The 18,218-nt window shown below is 42.0% G+C and overlaps 1 long non-coding RNA gene across 1 annotated transcript in view; it reads left to right on the plus strand.

Moving 5' to 3' along the window:
* The window catches only part of LOC122811512, a 518,443-nt gene that overhangs the window by 449,767 nt on the left and 50,458 nt on the right, over positions 1-18,218 (plus strand). The gene's annotated exons all lie outside the window — the stretch shown is intronic.

The following is an 18,218-nucleotide window of genomic DNA, read 5'->3' on the forward strand; positions in this document are numbered from 1 at the left end:
GAGAGGGCTGTGTCTCTCCCCCTCTGGATGCACAGCCTTCTGCCTTGCAGATCCCACACCCAGTATCTCGACCAGACCTTCCACAGGGATATCAGGTCCAGAAGCCCTAGGCTACCCAAGAAGGTTCCTCCTTCTCTTCTGATAACTCCCTGGAACTCCCCATGGAGGAGGTTCCTAGGAAGAGGAACTGTAAGAGTAAACACATAGACTTCATGGATGAGTCTAACACCGAAAATACTGACCTCGAGGAAGGTGAGTGATCCACATGGTCACCATGGTCACCTCCAGATGATGTTTCCTTTGGGGACATCCTAGAGATCTTGAAACAGAAAGGTGGCTGGAAGTCCAGCAATCCCTCATTGGAGGCGTGAGTGTACCTGGCAACTTTTGGATCTCGACCATCTACCTCCTGGGTGACCATGCCTGCTGACTAGCTCATCAAGTTGATCTCTCAGCAGGTGTGAGAGGCTCCAGATTCCATTGAACCTACCCCCTGGAGAGCAAATAAATTAGCTACATCACTGGAAGACAAGAAATTTTGGTTGAAAGGTGTTCCAGTAGATGCCATGGTCGTGGCGGTGCCCATGAAAAAAGAACTTGCAGAAGAAAGTTCTACTATTCATCCTCCTAATAAGGATTCCAGGATCATGGACAGATGTGGGAAGAATGTTTTCTCTTCAGTGACCTTTGCCTTGAGGTCCCTGAATTATCTTTCCCATTTTACTAGATTGCAAAGGGATCTGCTTAAGGAGCTGTCAGATACTCTCTCAGGAACTCTTTCTAAAGAGGTACAAGATTCTTTTACCTCCCAGCTAGCTACCCTGCATGCTATCGCAAACTCCAAAGCTCATTTTGCATGCAGCCGAAGGGGCGAGTAGAGCTGTGGGTTCAGGTATCTCTATGAGGCGGCAGGCCTGGATGTGCTTGTGTGACTTTGTTGAGCAGTTTAAATCTTCGTTCATTAATGCTTCATTTGATGGCACTTCCCTGTTTGTCCCTAAAGTCAGAGGTTTGCTGTCCAGGTATGAAAAAGATGGGAAGAACCTTTCTGCCATAGGTGTATATTTTTCCACTCCACAGAGGCTATATTCAAAAAAATCAGAGGAGCAGTGGAAAAATGTGGTTCAAAAAATAACAAGGGTCTTTTCCTCAAGCATGTGGTGAAAGATCCCCCCAGGGGCAGAATGGGGAATGATGATGGAATACACTGCCCCTGTGGCAGAGGAGCTCAGCATCATTAAGGGTCCAGAGATACATTCTTTGGGAAACTCTTCCAGCACTCCTGAATAGAGGCCCGATTGCTCTTCTCTGGAGAAAAGCAGGGGTCATCTATCCCTGCACTAGAGAGCCTGGCTGAACATAACACATAAATGGGTGCAGAGAATAATATTCAGAGGATACTATATACCCTTTTTCCATCCACCACCCAAAACAAAAAAACTTCCAGATGTTCCACCCAGTCAAAGGGAGCAAGCAGCTTTTCAGATACAAAAGCTGCTAGACAAAAGAGTCATCCAAGAAGTCCTGCTATTCCAGAGAGGATTCGGTACTTACTCAAGGTTCTTTTTAGTACCAAAAAAGACAGGGAACTGGAGACCAATTCTGGATCTCAGCAGATTGAACAAATCAGCTCAGAGGAGCAAGTTCTGGATGGTCATGGTTCAGTCCATTCTTCCATTCTTGGAAGAGGATGATTGAATGTGCTCAGTAGACCTTCAGGATGGATACTACCATATAAAGATGGACAGGCAATCCAGAAGTCATTTATACTTCTGGCTGGGAACCAGTCACTATCAGTTCAGAGTACTACCGTTTGATCTCACTACAGCCCCCAGAGTGTTCACCAAATGTATGGCAGCAGTAGCAGCTCACTTAAGACAGCAAGGATTCCAGGTGTTTCCATACTTAGACAACTGGCTCATTACCCTTCCGGACTAGGCATCAACTTCTAGAAGCAACAAACATGGTGTTTCAAATGGTTTACTATCAAAACTTTGAAACTGCATCAGTCGACTGGTATGTGGTCAACTTGCAGTTTTCAAGTCAGCAGAATGTTGACCCAAAATCGATTAACTACACTACAGAGAATGGGTAGTGTAAGTCAATAATTTGGGTTTGATATTGTGCAGGGAGGTCACGGTTCAGTGAGGAACAGAGAATTAGCCCAATCTGAAGTAGTTTACTTCATTTGGTCTTCAACCTGTGGGTTATGGATCCATATCAGATCCGAGCCGGCAACTTTTACTAGCATCAGCTCCAAGCTCCAACCTCCTCCCCTTACCCATAATACACCTCCACTGCCTTCCATCCCCAGATCTCGTTTGCCGTGAATAGCTTCAGCATCGTGTCTCTTATGCTCCAACTTAGCTAGTGGGCAAAGCCTCTGTGAGTAAACGTTTTCTTCAGATTCTTCTGAGTTAGTTTTAGTATAGGCCCCCTTTTTAGTATAGGCCCCCTTTCTCCTCCCTTCACTTGGTGCATCTAGTTTTAGAGTTTTAGGTTAGAGTAGTTTGTACTGTTGTGTAGTTTGTAGCTTCCCCTCCCCTTCAGTGTCTTCCTGTATATGAGTGTGGTGAGTGTGTGTGTGTTAGTTAGAAAGTAACTACCTGTTTTTATTAGTCTTTCTACTAAATAGTATGGCTGAAAAGCTTGTTTTCAAGCATTGCACAGAGTGTGGCCATAAGTTATCCCCAGCGGATGGCCACACTCTGTGTGTTTTGTGCTTGGGTGTTGCCCACCTGAGTGTGGACTGTAGCATATGTGTGGGCTTCAACCCCTGTGCCATAAAAGATAGAAAGGCCATGTTGGCCCTCAAAGGCCTTCTTCCTCCTTTAGACTCTGTTTCCTCATCTCTGGCTTCAGTCACAGCAGCTGCTGTGGCCGCCTCTCCCTCCTCTCTTCCTCTGGCTTCTCCTCCCTCCCAGGCTGGGACTCAACCTCCTGTACCAAAGCCTGTGGTAGAGGAGCAGAAAATAGGTAGAGAGAGGGAGAGAGAGTCAAAGATGAGGGAAAAGAGAAAGAGGTCTCCGGATCTCGCTTCTCCTACTAGGATGCCATGGATCTGTGACTCCCCACAGCTCCGCTCTCCGAGGTTCTCCCCAGAGCTGGAGGAGACATGTCCAGCTTCTCAGGCCTCAGTGCCCCAACCCACCAGGTTGGAGTCCGTGGCCTCGTCGCAGTCCACCGGTTCCTTGTCTGACATGGATCTGGATAAAATGATGAGGTGATTTATCTGTACACAGATCCAGATGAGGGTCTTGCCAGTCCCCCCTCCTGTAGGAGGGGGGAGCTCGCTTTCCTTTTTTCAACCTATATCTCCTTCTCCGATCTGACTTTCGGGTTTGGAGTACTCGGATCCAAGGTTGTTTTTTGTTAAGGGGTCAGTGCTGACGGTACCTGCTTCCTCAATGCCATCAGCTGCCTGGAGTATTTCGGATCTGACCAGTTTGGATCTGAGCCGCTCTCGGTGCCAGAGCTTGGGTGTCAGATCTGAGGGAGTGGAAACCTTTTCATCGGCTCCGAATTTGTCGGGCCAGGTTCCCTCCATTGTAGCTCCATCCGCCTCGAGCCTGGCTCTGATTCTCTCGTCAGACCCAGGGAGACTTGCCTCCTTATTGGTTTCTCAGGAGGTTCACTCTCCTTCGGCATTCGACATGGTAGAAATGGTTCTCTCCACCAGATCGAGACCCCTGACCTCCCCCTCAGACTCCTCCCAGACCCCCTTGGCTCTGTCTATGGTCCTCATTGTTTTACCAGAGGGACAGCCCATGCTCGAAGAGCCCCAGACAGTTCCCCTTGAACAAGTGGCTTGCGAGCTCCCCCCAGAGTTCCCCACCGGAGAGGTACCTCACAAGCATACGTGCAAGAGGAGGCATTTGGACTCCCCCTGAGTCCATCACTGAGGACACAGACTTAGATAATGGAGAGGGTTCCCCTAGGTCACCTCCCGAAGATGTCTCCTTTGGAGACATCATGGAGATCCTGAGCCAATAGGGAGGTTGGTCTGCCCCCAAACCTTCTTCTGATGAGTCTGTGTTCCTGGAGGCTTTCAGACTGGACCCATCTACTGTGGAGGCAGTCGGGGACGTTTGTCCTTGCACCTAGCGGCATGGGAGTCCATATCAATGGACCGCTGGGTGCTTCAAATCATATCCAGAGGATACTCTATCCCCTTTATGGGTTCCCCCAAATCTCCCAGACACCTCCTGGATGTACCACCCATGCAAAGGGAGGCAGCAGCAGCACAGGAAATTTCCAAGCTGCTAGAAAAACAAGCCATGGAAACCGTCCCCCCGGATCAGTCCGGATCTGGCTTCTACTACAGGTTCTTTTTGGTACCAAAGAAAATGTGGGACTTGACCCATTCTGAATCTCTCTACCCTGAACCTGTTAATTGCCAAAGAGAAGTTCTGGATGGTCACATTACAGTCCTTCATGCCGTATCTGCAAGAGAGTGACTGGATGTGCTCGTTAGACCTCCAGGATACTTACTATCACATAAAAATGCTCAGAAGCTCCAGGAGGTTCCTTTGCTTTCGGCTAGGAGTCGATCATTACCAATTTCGAGCCCTACCCTTTGGTCTCACCACAGCCCCCAGGGTGTTTACCAAAGTGATGGCAGTCGTAGTGGCTCATCTGAGGCTTCAGGGGATTCAGGTTTATCCATACCTGGATATTTGGCTCTTCACTGCCCCCACCAGGCATCTACTTTTCCAAACCAGGGATTATTTCCTGACTCTTGCTCTGCATTTGGGGATCACAATCAATGCATTGAAATCTCTCCTAGATCCTGTACAGGTGATAGACTACATTGGTGCCAAGATAGATACTCTTCAATGCAAAATCTTCCTGACCTCGGAGAGAGTTCAAAACCTGAGGCTGCATGTTTCCTTGATCTACCACTCTCATCTCCCAACAGCAGAATCAGTGTTGAGGGCCTTAGGCTCAATGGCAGTGACCATAACTATTCTCCCATGTGCCCGGTTACACATGAGACTTCTACAGTGGACTCTAGCTGTTCAGTGGTCCCTTTTGGAACTGCCATTGACCTATGCAATCCAACTCAGTCGAGTCTGTCAGTCATCCATCATATGGTGGATGTGCTTTCTGGACATTTTGGAGGGATGACCTTTTGTTCCATCCTCGGCCCAAACCACAGTGACCATGGATGCCTCCCAACTTGGGTGGGGGGGGTCATTGTTCGGGCAGGACAGTCCAAGGTCTGTGGTCCCCCATAGAGACCATCTTGCACATAAATTTCCTAGAGACGAGGGCGGTCCTTCTAGCATTGCAGGCCCTTCATGCCTTTCTTCCTCTGGGAACGATTGCTATTTAGTCAGGCAACATGTCTGTTCTCTGGTATATCAACATACAGGGAGGGACCAGATCTTACCCCCTTTGTCACAAGGCCATGGGAGTATGGGAATGGGCAGTCTCCACTGGTCGCTTTCTCATCGCAATGCACATTCTGGGACAGTCCAACATTCTAGCGGACAGGCTAAGTCGGACCATTCTGATGCCTTAAGAGAGGTCTCTGAATCTGTCAGTAGCAGAACAGATCTTCAGCGAGTGGGGTCAACCTTGCTGCAATCTCTTCGCATCTCCTTTGAATGAGAAGTGCAGCAAGTTTTTCGCTCTGAACCCCCTGCCGGGGGAGTCCCCCCAGAGATGCTCTAGTTCATGCTTGGCCTCCCAGTCTTCTGTATGTTTACCCACCAGTACTTCTCATTCCAAGGTTTCTTCATAGGTTCATAGGTAGGTACTAGGCTATTGGCCCTAGGGCCTATATAAGCCTAGCCAAATGGTACCCTGGCTTTTGCCACCCAAGAAAATTATTTTTCTATGCCCCTGTCAAGCAGAGCCACAGAAGTGATCCCCAGGGTGAATTTCCTGTCTCTCATCCAATCATCAAGATTTTTCTTGAAGAGTGCTAATGAGGAGCTTTGTTTGATATAGATAGGTAGTTTGTTCCAGAGTATGGGAAGTCTCTGGGACCGGAATCTATTCAGAAAGCTCGTCAACTGGGAAGCAAAGTGATCCTTATTGCCCCATTCCTGTCTTGCCAGGTATGGTTTCCCTTTCTTTGGTCTCATCTTCTTACTCCGTCTTGGATCCTAGATCCCATTCAGGATCTAATTTCACACCCTTCGGGGGTGCCTCATCGTAATCTGGACAGCCTGAAGTTCACAGCTTGGCTGCTCCAGTTCCCGTGATTTTTAGGACTCCTGGACTATCCTCCTCAGTTAGATCTATTCTGGTGGTTGCTCATAAGTCTTCGACCAGGAAGGCTTATCACAGCAAGTGGAAACATTTTTCCTTTTGGGCCTCTCAAAGGAGATTAGACCCTTTCACTGCTCCTATTTCTGCCATTCTTAATTTCCTAGCTGATATTTTTCAACATGGAGCTAGTTCTTCTGCTGTCAAAGTTCAGTTGGCTGCCATCTCTCATTTTCATGTGGGTGAGAATTCTCCCTCTTTAGCCTCTTCCAGACTGTGTAAAGCCTTTATCAAAGGCACCTTTTTGTTATGCCCCCCCCCAGTCAAAGATCCTGTTGCCCCATGGGACCTTACTATGGTTCTTCAAGCTTTGGTCGCTCCTCCTTTCGAGCATCTGCAGATCTAAAAATTTTATCTTGAAAAACAGCTTTTCTGGTGGCTATTACCTCTGCAAAAAGCATTTCAGAATTACAGGCCTTGTCCATCAAGATTCCTTACATGATTTTTCACAAAGATAGGGTTTCCCTTCGAACCAATCCATCTTTTCTTCCTAAGTTGGCATCACCAGTCAATATCAATCAGACCATTAATTTGCCTGTGTTTTTTCCTAATTTTACTAACAACATGGAATACAAACTCCGCATGTTGGATGTTCATAGACAGTTACGATTCTATTTACACAGGCCAAAAAATTTCCGTAAATCTGATCAATTGTTTGCGTCCTTCTATAAACCCTTTTTGGGGAAACCTATCTCTAAGGTCACTATAGCTAGATGGATTTCTTCATGCATCCTGCAGATCTGTAAGGACAGAGGCATGTCTCCTTCAGGTCAGGTGAAAGCTCATTCCACTAGGTCTATGGCTACGTATGTAGCCTTTTGGTCTAGACTGTCTTTGGATGATATTTGTTCTGCAGCTACTTGGTCTTCGTCTCATACATTTATTTCTCATTGCAAAGTGGATTTGACCTCCAGAAGGAGAGCATCCTTTGATTCCGCGGTCCTCCGGAATATCCTTCCTTGAGGGCCTCCCAACAGTTTAGTAGCTGGGGACTCTGTCCCACAAGTTGAAGACCAAATGAAGTAAACTACTTCAGATAAAGAAGTTATGTACTCACCATAACATTCCATCTGAGTAGTTGTACTTCATTTGTCTTCAACTGTCCCTTCCTTCTTCCCCTGGACCTTGGCATATGATCAGCCTTCGGGCTGCAGTATAGGTCATAAGGAAATTTTTTTTCAGATCGAGTTATCAGTATAAGGTTCAGCAAACTTGATCTGGCGATGGAAGGCAGTGGAGGTGTATTATGGGTAAGTGTAAGAGTTTGAAGCTCAGAGCTGATGCTATTAAAAGTTGCCGGCTCGGACTTGATACAGATCTGTAACCCACAGGTTGAAGACAAATGAAGTACAACTACTCAGATGGAACGCTATGGTGAGTGCATAACTTCTTTTTTCTTCACTGTAGTGCAGTCTCAAAGTTGGTATATTTAATGTGCAGGGGGTGTGGGGGGGTCCAACCCCCCACATGGGAGGTTCAGGGAGCCCCTGCAAAATAATAGAATTAACATGCTGTTGACTGTAGAGTTCAATGGTACATTAATGTGCATAGCATGAGGTGAGTGACATCACCTCCTGCTATGTCGAATCCTTTGAACCATGGTTGTCAATGTATTCATTTTTGCTTTGGTTTACTTTTTGGAATTTCAAATTCCAACATTTCGGGTTGACATTTTAAATGGGCAACTGAAGCTGATTCGAAATTCCAATAGTAAACCATTTCACATTTGTTCTTTGTTAGGTATTACAATAAATTATGAAAATTCATTCTTAGATCCTTCTGAAGAATTGGACTTCATAAGAGCAAACATAAACACAGTCAAGATGGTGGCACATCTTCCATCATCAAGAGTAGTGACCATAAGAGATCAAGTCAGAAAGTTGCTACACAATTCAAGAGTATCAGTTTAAATAGTACCTCAGGCCTTAGGTTATATGTCAGTAGAAATAATACTAGTTCCACTTGGGAGATTCCACATGAGAATTTTACAGTAGCTTCTTGCAGTACAGTGGTCTATCCTTTACCAACCTGTGTTAACCCCAATAAGAATTACAAACACTTTTAAGAAGCATCTGTCATGGTAGATTCAATCAGATCAACTTATACAAGGTCGTTCCTTTGTTCCCCCTCTCTCCAAGGCCACAGTGACCATGGATGCTTCTTAGACAGGGTGAGGGGGGGGGGCATTATCTGAGAAAAGCAGTCCAAGGCACATGGTCTACATAGGAGCCCAGGTTGCACATAAATGTACTAGAGATGAGAGCAGTGCTACTAGTGTTGCAAGCCTTTCAGAATACTCTCCCTCTGGGGACAATTGCAATTCAATCAGACAACATGTCAGTAGTCTGGGTTATCAACAAGCAAGGGGGAACCAGATCATATCCTTTATGCCAAGAAGGGCTCAGATTGTGGCAGTGGGCTACCTTGTCCAACTGCTGTCTGGTAACAATACACATTCAGGGAAAAAGTCCAGCATGTTAGCAGACAAGTGGAGCAGATTCATAATTATGCTTTATGAGTGGTCCCTCAATCAGAAAGTAGCAGAAAGTATATTTTGCAAGTGGGGCCAGTCTTGCTGCAACCTTTTTGAGTCCCCTCTGAACAACAAATGCAGCAACTACTTTGCCTTGATCCCCCAAGAGGGGAGTCAAGGAAACAGAGTCAGTTGTTTGTCTCCTTCTCAGAAAACAGATTGCGTCTTCCGGTGATGAAAGTGACTCTAGCTAAATGGATTACAGGCAAGGTTTAGAGCCCACAAGAACTTTTCAAGCTCATTCCACTAGAGTCATGGCCACCTCTTCAGTTTTTCAGGCCAGTGCGTCTATGGATGAGATTTGTGCAGCAGCGACCTGGGCTACTCCTCATACTTTCATTACTCATTACAAGCTGGACTTGATCTCTAGGGAGGCCTCTTTTGGTTCAATGGTTCTGAAGAATATCCTTCCATAAAGCCACATGGGAAAAGGTAGCTGGGGACTCTGTCCCACATGTGAGGATAAAATGAAAATTGACACCATCAGATAAAAATAGTTATGTACTCACCATAATGGTCCATCTGTGTTGTCCATTTTCATTTTTTCCTCAACAACCCCCTCTCCATCCATATGTCCCTTTCTTGTTTTTTTGGATGAGTGAGTTGACCAAAATTTTGATTACTGACCTAAATTTGATAATTGGCTATTGCACAAGCCAGGAATGGTCTTACCCTTAGCTAAGGTGTTTTTCAATTATTTATCTGAGGGAATTGAGAGAGAGGCATTATGGGTTGGGTAAGGTGCTCAACAGATTTTTGGTTATCACAAGCTTTTACAACAGCTGAGTTGGATCACAGAGATTGGATCCAAACCCATATGTGAGGAAAAAATGAAAATGGACAACACAGAAGGAATGTTATGGTGAGTACATAACTATTTTTTACAGGACGAAATGCTGAGTAGGCATTTTGCCATTGACAGATTGTGTTATATCCATAACATAGCTATTAACCCGCATAGTAGTACTGTTAGAAAGACCAAGCTCAGATAGTCTGAATAATAACTTTGGATGAGAGACAGTGTCAAATGTTTGGAGAGATCAAGAAATAATGATGAGACAAGTTTGCCTTCATTTATGCCTTCATTTATGTTGTGATAGATGGGATCAAGAAATGACCATAAGGGTGTGTCACTGCTATGGTGAGGGTTAAACTTGCTATTGTCTAATACGTATACCATTAATTGAGACTACACATACCTCGGAAGGATTATTTTAGCTCCTGACATCTTTTATTTTACAAATAATTCAGAATTTTACAACCATGTGTGCACCTCATGCCTGGGCCACCCAGCTGTATCCCTACTGGCCAGCAAGGTAATTCAGCTTTAAGTTATAGTCCTTTTCTCAGTTAAACAGCTGGCAATTTCCCATCCCTAGGATTCACAATATTGCCATTTGCATGCTTTACATTAATGAAAACATTGTGTGATGCCTGTGCACTGGCCCAGTAATCAAGGACCCCCAATCCTCACCACTAGCACCAGTGAGGGGCTTGCACATTGGGGGATAACAAGTACACACACAGTAAAGTACAATTTCCCTTAAGAGCACACAGAGATCACAGTCAGTCTGGGGCTGGTTTCTCCCTTTCTCTCCAGATCTCCAGCAAGACTCCCCACTGGCACAGTTATAGGGTTCAGATCTCAGCCTAGTAGTCAAGCTAAAACCTCCAGCACCCTCTCTGTCCAACCAGTGCTTCATGTCACTGCGCAAGTAGCTGACACATACACACTTTAAGATTTGATTTATAAATAAACACACAGCCACTCCTGGGGAAGGCTGGCACATGTTCTCCAGCTATGCCCCCTTCTTGCCCAGACTATAAGGTAGTACCGACTGCCACCAACCACTATTGTCAGCTACTATAAGGCCCTTCCTAAAGGGTGACCAGTTTCACTGTGTAATATTACTGTTATTCAAATACTAAGTGTGCCGAAGAGCAAGACTGTTGGAATGGCTTGGGCAGTATCACCAAATATGTGCAATGTACTTTAAGAGCTTAAATTATCTCTACACAAAACAGCCACAGTTGAAAGCTTTAAAAATATTTAATAATAAATAATAAAAACACAAGACAAGTCTCATCTATTCAACACAGTGCTAATCAAGAGTTCAGAAATCACAGGAACTTTAAAACAATATTGTAGGATAGTCTGGCATAAATATAGAAAACAGCTAGACTAATCTGGCTAAATTCCTGTCTAACTCTAAGAGAAACTATGTCCTAAACAACTTTACTTACAAGGCAAAGTGCTGGTGAGTTGTTGTCAGCTTCAGACAAAATCCAAAATGCTCACTCTTTCCCTCTGAGAAAGTCTTAAATTGATAATACCCAGTACCGCTGACTCATTTCACACGACATAATTTTTAATCACTTCCTCTTTAGTTCCCAGGCTAAAAGAAACTCAGCATTTACATTTGTTTGTAAGTTGCACCTGGCCAGGAAGCCACAGCAATAAAAACACTTTTACATGTAAAACCTTAGTAATTATCTCTTAAAATAAGAGAATAGAAAGAATTTCCTGGCCCAGACATCCTATCTCCAAGCTTAAGATCAAACACAGTTGTAATTCTTTACTTAACATATTTCTTCCAGCAGGGTGGACTGTGGTTATATTTTTGAAGTTCAGCATATAACACAGTTTTCTTACATTTAGTTTTCTTGCATTTGTAAAAACAAGTCTGTGGATTATATTAATATTTATAATGACATATACTTATCTACAAAATTCTGTCTAGCTAGGCTGGCAGCCTTCACACATTGTAAGAAATTTTTCTGTTACAACTAAGATATAAATAGCAACAACTATTTACATATTGACCCCTACTCCTTCCCTCATAGACTAGCTTCAGTGTTACCACCCTCCATGCAAAGTTAAGTACACTACAGCATCATTAGATTACATGCATCTGGAGTATACCTTATGTATCATTCTTCCTGTACTTTTAACTAAGTTCTCCCTGAGCCTCATCCAAATATTTATTTTATTTATGAGGAACTTTCCACTTTTACACTTTATTAGTTTCACTTCGATTTTCTTAATTTCCTCCATTAATATTCTGACTTCTCTTATGTTCAGGCTGTCTTTACTCCTCCATTTCTAGTAATACCTTTTTTCACTACTATTGTTAAAACTGGAATCATTGCTAGAGTGTATTTAGAATAGGATTCTTTATCCCATCTTAAAATCATTTATTTTGTAAAAGCTTGATATCATTCCCAGAAAACATATCCCCAATTCCCTTCTACCCCCTGTTCACATTTCTGGCACACCTTACTTCTGTCAGGAAATGTGTTTTATCACATTATGATGTGGAAGTATTGCAGAGACATTTCCCTGCAAAGATTTTACATTAATAAGATTTTATTGCATATATAGGATTTCTACAAATTTTCTTCCTGGGGCGTCCTCCTCCTGTACCTGCGACCACTGTTGAGAGGGAGGACACCAGTGTACACCTCCAGGGTAGCCCCATGCAGCCAGAGGGAAGGGTGTAATGACCCCTGCCAGGATGGCACCCTCTCCCCCCTCCCGTGAGGGGAGACAGTCACCTCTGGGGCACGTGGTGGACCGCACCATTGGGCCAGGTTCCCCCTCCACTGTCATCCCCTCAGGGTAGTGGAAGAGTGCCCACACCTCCCACTGTGTGGATGGGACCCCCTCACTCCCACCCTTGGGAGGTGAGGGGGATGGATGCCACCCCGTCTCTCGCTCCTCCTCTTCCATCCCCTGGGAGTCATGGGCTCAGTCTTGCCGGCCTCCGCCAGGATAGATGGAGAGAGATTGAGGCAGAGAGGTTCAGGGCAGTGGAGCAAGGAACTTTTGACCCTGCTCTGACTTCAGTATCTCAAATATGGTAGATTTAAATTTCAGTCCTCTTTGCAAGCCCTACTTATTAGTTTTTTTTTTCCTGGTTGGGACATCTGCCCTAACACATATCTTACAAGTCCAAGAGCATTTTGTTGTTCTCCCTATTTCTGCAACATCTCATTACAGAGCCTGTATGCACCCATATAGAACAGGTCATCTCTGTCCTGCAGATTAGATTTCACTTTTGCTTTCATCCATTTCAGAACTTTCTCATCTTTAATCATTCTCTCCCAAAACCCTGGTTCACAGTTTTCCCCTTCCATCTGATAACAACATTTTGCCTATCCCCTACCTGGTTGCAGGTCTCTGAGGGATGTTTGATTGTGGTGGAAGAACAGCAGTATTTTGATAGCTGGGGAAGTCAATGGGTTTATGACATTTATATAATGGTAAAATATATGTTTGCTTCCATATAGAGGGAATGAACGATTTTTTCACGGATATATTGAAAAGAATGGATACTGGGTATGCCAGGACTTCAGCTTGATGTGTTTAGCACTCAGGTTGTCAGCAGGTAGTACTGTAGGCTTTAGGTAAAGATAGTTTGTTGTATTTGTTGTAGGGAAGATATTTCTTCAGAATAGAAGGTTTGAATTAAGATGTTGTTGTTGCATAACTGATAATAGCTCAGAATAAAAACCTTTTGGTATTGCGTACTTAACCAGACGTCCTTAGGCTTTAACTTTTGCAGTCTGATACATTTTTCTTACTTAACTCCCCAAATGTGACTCTAATTTACCAATAAATTCCAGAAATAATTATTCCATAAAATTCCTGAAAGCTCATCCTACCTTAACATAGCAAAATAACCTATGATTCATTATCTGTAGCACATTCTTATGAAGAAAATGGTAAATCAAGAGAAAACTTTATTTTATGTTTTATATCTGGAGAAATTAGGTGTAATTTAGACTAAGAATACTATACAAGGGCAAATTAGTACATATCTGGTTAGTACCATATGATCAGTTATGCTGCTGCATGTATGTAGATGTGGTGGAGTTTTATGGTATATAGTAAGTGGCTTGCAACAGAGTGAGGAAATTCCTGTTCCAACTGATCACTCTGTTTGGATAAGGGAGGCATGTGCTTTGCAGGGGGATATATTTGTATGTGGACAGTGGGGGGTCTATACAGGTGCTAGCCATGATGTAAAGCACCTTTTCTTTGTTTTATACTGGTTTTCTAATAGAACATTGAATCCTTTTTGAAACACATATAAAAATAAGCATAGTGTCAAAAATAGCCAGTATTGCAAATACAAATAATTGGAATGCACTGTAATGTAAAAAGTACACATAAAAGCTCTGACTTCACATTAGTAATCTCTAAATAAGCTAAGTTCAAGATCACATATACTCAAGAGTATAGATACAAGACAGTTACAAATAGTACAACTATTTATCTTTAGTGAAAGTCACAAAACCCAGGGTAAAGTAAATAACAAAAAAAATGCATTACACAAACATGCGAGGATCTTCAGAAATGACAGAACATCAGCCATTATTATAGTAGAAAATTGTGTTCCTATAATAGAGACAGCCCTTTTGGCAAATTTACTTGCTGATACATTTACACAATTGGCAAAAGCTTCAGGTTTACAGGATTTATAGATGTTCTGTCATGACAAGTTATAACCCCATCCACGTGACTCTGCCCATTGTATACCATCCTTACTGAAATTAACTCAGAGATAACTGCAGCTCAGTGGAAAACAATTGCTCCATTTTTGCAACATGCACTATCAAAAAATATACATTAAGACTATAAAATGCCATATGTCGGCCGATCCAGATAAGATGAACAGATTCTTTTTAGCAAATATAAAGGAATATATTGTTCCTTACCTTAAATATTTAATCTAAGAATCTTTAAGAATAAGTTTTGTTGCAGATATCTGGAAAAAAGCTACATGTTTTTATGGGAGCTGACTACTTTAGTTGATAATGTTTGACCCATAAGTTTAACTTGCATATTTGGAAAACTTTTGAATTTGTACTGTGTGGAATTATTACTGAAACCTTAGTGGCTAGCTTGGATATTCAACAGCAAGAGTTCATAGAAGGATGCTCAATGCTTAACCAATCTAGTCAACCTCTATCACTCAGTCTTGGAGGCCTTAGATGAAGTTATAGGTATGGATGTGGTCTATACGGACTTAGTTAACACCTTTGACACAGTACCCAACGTCGAGATAATGAGAATAACGTATAACATAAAAATTGATAGTTGTGTTTTTAGATTTTAATAATCGGCTATGGAACAGAGAAGGGAGAGCAAAAGTAAGAAGGCTATTGCTCGACTCTAGAAGCATTAATGTTGATGTACTGCAGGCATCTGTACTAGGTCCTGTTTTAATTAGTATCATTATGACAGATTTTTCTTCTATGAGTAACTCATGGGTCAGCAAGTTTGCAGATGATGTTAAAGTTCAATCTACAGTTAGCAATCTTACTGACCATAATAATATGCATAGATCTCTGGATTCCTTAGATGTCTGGTCAAAAACAAAGGGTATGGAGTTTAATAATAAAACTGTAAGGCAAATAATTGTTATCCATATGTATTAAACAACACAGTTCTTGAGGAAGTAACATTGGAATCAAGACTGATAAGCATTTGTTATCTGATTTAAACTTGCTGGATATTATTAGGAAATGTTATTGTGTAATCAAAGATGTATTGTGTACAGTTGTGAGCAGACTTGAAAGTGTGTTACTTCCTTTATGTAAGTCTGTAGTCAGACCAAACACTGAGTACTACCAGTCTGTTTCTGGATATAACAAGCAGCAACTGACAAGGTTAGAAAGAATGTAGAAGTTTTTCACACAGCAAATAACAAAGGTAAACAAAATGAGACATAATGAAAGTTTGAAGATCTTGCCCCTTTTTACAATTGATTATAGGTTAGTGAAGGGAAATCATATTTTACTCTATAAGTATATGAATAACAAGTTAGCTGCACCTTTGGTTGTTAAAATAAAAAAAAAATAATTCTCTTGTGACAAGGAAAAAACGTACACAAACATATGTTTGTTTTGGTCCCCATATTTAATACTACCCAATTTAGGAGGTCATTTCATTGTAGGACAGCTTTATGGTGGAATGCTTTCCCATTACACATAAGAAAGTCGGACAGTTTAAAAGGGAATTGGATAATTGTGTAGGGTGAGTGAAGAGTATGACCTTGACTCTTTGAAAGCCAATAATAGTCATTGAGTTTGGAGAATTAACACACTGAGCATTAAAGAGAAAGGTTAGTTTGCAAACATTCTTCTGTTTACTGCAAGTCACCATACCTTGTAGTTAGCACTAATGACATTAAAATAATCAGCTATGACATAACAGGATCTGACCACATAAGTGGGCAACAATGCAGAAAGATGACAAAGCATGCAAGGGACTTTCAGTCACAATAAAATGAGGTTTAGTAAATGGTAATATTTCCCTTCATATTATTAAACTTCTAACCAGGAATTTAAATAAAAATGACAGCTGAAAACTCTTTTGCATTTTATTCATTTTACAGTTCATGTGAGAGCCAGAAAGAAAATAATTTATTTTTTCTCTGTACTGAGGTCATTGAACTCTGTGCTAACCACACAGTTAGTTTGAAGTTTACTGGGTGTCCCCCATCCCCACACTGACCATCAAACATCTCTTCGGTTACCCCATTGACTCATTTGTTCTTCTGAGGGTGAACAGCCTTCCAGCCTATTTGTTTCCCTGTAAGGTGAGAACTGAATACCAAAATTGGTGCTATTAACAACATCTGCTATGGTGGAGGAGAAATTTTTGTTTATGTGCCTGACTCCCTCACTCCCTAGCCAATGGTAACTTGTGCTATAGCTTGCCTCACAGATTGCACATTTATGTACAAATCCCTGCACAGAGGCACATTGCAAAATGCGGGTGTGACTGTCTTCCCTTCTCTTCTCCAAGATGGAGGAGCTGACAATCTCCTCTTCTCTCCCATCTCCCTCATGCCAGCTTCTCCCATTGTCCAGGCTACTAATCAAACTTGGGTCACTGGTGCAAATATTAGCGGTATTTTTCATTTTGACACATCAGCTGAGTGGCAGCAGCACATAAGAAATAAAACACTATTCAAACTTCAGTACATGCTGACATTCCTTAAAAAGTCTCCCCAGGTAAATGCTTTTACATATAATCCATAAAGAAACATGATTTATTATTTCTTTAAAAAATAGTACTTCTTTAAGAAATGTGCTTACATAGAAAAATACGTTTGTATCCATCTTGAGAGCTAATCAGATGTTTTGCTCAATAAATGCATTCTGGATTTTACCATTTTCTTTAAAACTGTCCATCATGCATGGTATTTGTACTCATTGTAAGTATTATCCTTTAGAAACTGTAAATCTGCAAGATTAGTTTTACTGATTGTAAGTATTTCAGTAGCCATTAATCTAAAAAATTCAGTTTTCATCTATTTTTTTTAGAAAGTGCAGTTTTAAGCTGCCATTTCCATAGATCCAAAAAGCTGACAAGGATGTAATAGTTAAGTCCAAATTAGTGTTTTATATTCATTTTTTAACTTGCTACAAAAATGTCTTATATCTGGCCTATTTGAACACCAGATTATTTATTACCACCTCTATAATTTTAAACATAGAAAATAATGATTTCCTTTACTATGTGTAACATTCTGCCAAGATATCCTACAGATGTCTTCATAAGTGAGCAAAAGCTGTTCAAAATCATGATGCTTCTAACTCTGTTGAAGACCTAGATGTGAAATCTGAGAACATGATTTTTAGTATCATCTCCCATCCTTTCAGCAAGTGCTGCATATAATTAACTCTGAAGGCTGTTTTAGCAGGGTCTATATTAATTTGTCAAAACGTATTTCCAGCGAACACCTCTTTGTCTACTCGTATTCAGCAAAAATCACTTCTGTGATTCGCTGAATTTTTCAAGAGCAATAAAAGAATTGCCCTGCAGCACAATGGAACCCAAAACTAACCAAAGCCAAACCACCCAAGTGGGGGCCTGCACCCCCCACCCCTCAACTATATATACCAACTCTGAGATCACACTACAGTGGGTAAAAGGCCAAAGTTATTTAGTTGGCCAACTACTTCATTGCCCTTGGAAAATTCAGTGAATCACGGAACTGATTTTCGGTGAATACTGGTTGACAAAGTGGTGTTCGTTGGAAATAAGTTTCAGTGAACTAATATAGAGCCGTTTTAGCACATAAACAAAACTACAAGGCTAGTGAACCACATTAATGTGTTGTTTAGGCATGCAAAGTTCCTTCAAATATCTAATACCAGTAATTATAGGTGACAAGAATGCATCTTGCAAAAGCTCCAATTACTATGTGGTGTCTTGCAAACTGGCTCTAACAAAAATGGGTACAGGTCAAGTTATCAAGTGTAATGGCACTGAATGCTATATCAAAAAAATGTTCAGAGTAATATTCACAATTTCTAAACATTGCTTATTGTGAAGGGAGGAGCAAATTTCAGCTATACCCCATCCACGTGACTCTGCCCATTGTATACCATC

This window comes from Protopterus annectens, chromosome 9.part0 (genome assembly GCF_019279795.1).
Source record: "Protopterus annectens isolate FY-2018-M chromosome 9.part0, PAN1.0, whole genome shotgun sequence".
NCBI classification, from domain to species: domain Eukaryota; kingdom Metazoa; phylum Chordata; order Ceratodontiformes; family Protopteridae; genus Protopterus; species Protopterus annectens.